We start from the raw sequence: 2,500 nt of genomic DNA, 5'->3' as shown, positions 1-2,500 counted from the left end.
CAATACTATTATCTATAAATCTGTTCCACACTGTTGAGAATAATGCAAATTTATCAGTTTTGAGTCTCACAGAACGTGTGGATTTACAGTCAAATCGCAAGAACCGAAGAACTTCACAGAATCTATTCCTTGACATAGCTTGCTTGCATAGTGGGATACCCCATCTGTCATTCCAAATGCTATGCACAGGTCGGTCATTCTTACCAGCTACACCTCGTGCATACATAACAGCAATAAAGGCTTCAAGTTTCTCGTCTTTTAGAGTGAATGTCTGACCTTTGGTCTGGCTGTGAGCTTCAGCTATTGTACATTTCTTGATATGCTGTAATATGAATTTGTCAATCAGCAGTCGCCATGCACTTGCTGGGCTACCAACAACGATATACCTTTTAGCATGACCTGTAGGTCCCGATGATTCCCGTAAAATGTTTTGTACCGACCGCCTGCCAGCTGAGCCTTTATCAGTCGGAATTTGTTTCCATTTTGTACCATCAGAAGCAATAGTATCTTTCAAAACACACTCTTCTGTTTCTTCATTTGTTGTGAGATGTAGAGTTGAGGTAGCATTAGGTTCTGCAACTATGTCCGAAGGGTCTTGAACTTGTATACTTCTATCTCGTCGTCGTCTTTTGAAATGGTCTTGAACACATTGGCTACGTCCTACCACAATAACGTATAAAGTTGAGCAGGAGCGTGAAAGCATGTGCATATTTATCAATGTATAGTAAAAGATATCAAAAGAATCATTCTCACCTGGAGAATATGCCTCAGAATCAACGCTATTTGCCTTACAACATTCTTCTTTGCCTTTTTCTATATAAAGACCATCACTGGTTGAAGCAATCTGTTCTGTTGGAAGGTCTGAACTATCTTGAATACAGCTTTCTTGTTTAGGCCTATTGGAATGTCCCTTGGCTGTAGCCCTACACTTTCGTACCTCACTGCCTAATAAAGAGATATTTTTATATATAAGGCTATCATGGCGTACCATGAAATATAAAAAAGACTTTCTGATATGCATTCATGAAACATACATACATTTATATGACAGAACGCTTACCATTGGAATTTATTTCTTTTTCTTGCACCTCGCTGTCTGATGAGCTAGATCCATTTTCGTTGGGAATATAATCATCATCCGAATCTAGTTCGTCATCCTCTTCAAACTCAGAAACATCTTCAGGAATATCAGTTAGAATAGCAAGAATTTGCTCCTGTGAAAGACGGCCTCTTCTCGCCATGCTTCCACGAAAATGACTTGGTGAATGTTCTTTTCTATGAGTGACAATAACAAATTACTGTTGCCAGACGTATGAATATTGTTTTCATACAAGGATAATGGAATGTCAAGTATGATGTTACTTGAGTGTCCCACGTAGGAAATTTTCTTGAATCATGAGGAAAATTACTTGAAATCTGGAAGGAAGAAATCTATAGGCCTATAATGAAAAAACCATTATATTAGCGACTTGGATATGTATTGTAAAAATGATTAGAAAACAAAACTTACATTTTTTACTTGAGTCCCATTGAAAGGAGTCAAAATGACTCCCTTGGGCATCCATTAAAAAAACTAAAAAATTAATGTCTAAAGTAATCCAACCCATTTTTCTTCAGTTGCATGATGTAATATACTCAAAATCATTAAAAGTCATAGAAGGGTTCAGTGAAATATGTGAAGATACCGAGTCGGGAGAACTTTGAATGGCGGCAAGGAGTCAAAATGACTCCATCGGGCATTCTAGTGTTAAAGCACCAAAGTACATTTTGATGGACGTTTTATTGGTTAGGACGTTTCGTCTCTTGTAGAGACATCTTCGGCTACAAATGAATGTTTACAAAGAAATTGACACATAACTATAACATTCTTTCAACGGAACACTTGTCAAAGCCATAACTATTCAATGGTTAAAAGTTAGCGTTCTGAAATTAACAGATAAAACATACAGATTTGTTACTACACTTGTTCACAAGTGGCCTGTTAACAATTACCGAGAATTGCCATTTAGGTGTTTACATACTTAGAAACAACCAGACGAAAACTAAATAGCTGAAAATAGATGGTCAACAAAGAAAAGTCAAAGAGACATTCAAACTGTACATATAAAATTAATATAGTTAAAATAGTGAAGAAGCTCCAGCAAAATACATGAAAAGTGCAATTAATGCTTATATCTATAGAGAATTTACTCATCGTAGTTCGTGGACTTCATTACACAACGAACTGAAAAGATGCACTCAGGTTCTTGTAAACAACGGGGACTCAAATAACGATGTCCACGAAGTCATCTGAAAGAAAATTGATAGTTTTTTGCATCCGAAGGAAAATGGAGAAAGAGAGAATGTTCTTAAATTATATTACAGTAATAATCATATGAGCACTGCTTACAAGAGCGACGAAAAGGTGCTTGGAGAAATTGCAGGACGATAGAGGAAAATACTAAAACTGACCTGCCGATATATATACTATAAGAACTTTAGAACTGCAAACCTGATCGTA

This window comes from Macrobrachium rosenbergii, chromosome 31, assembly GCF_040412425.1.
Source record: "Macrobrachium rosenbergii isolate ZJJX-2024 chromosome 31, ASM4041242v1, whole genome shotgun sequence".
Classification (NCBI taxonomy): domain Eukaryota; kingdom Metazoa; phylum Arthropoda; class Malacostraca; order Decapoda; family Palaemonidae; genus Macrobrachium; species Macrobrachium rosenbergii.
This window is presented reverse-complemented; position numbering follows the sequence as displayed.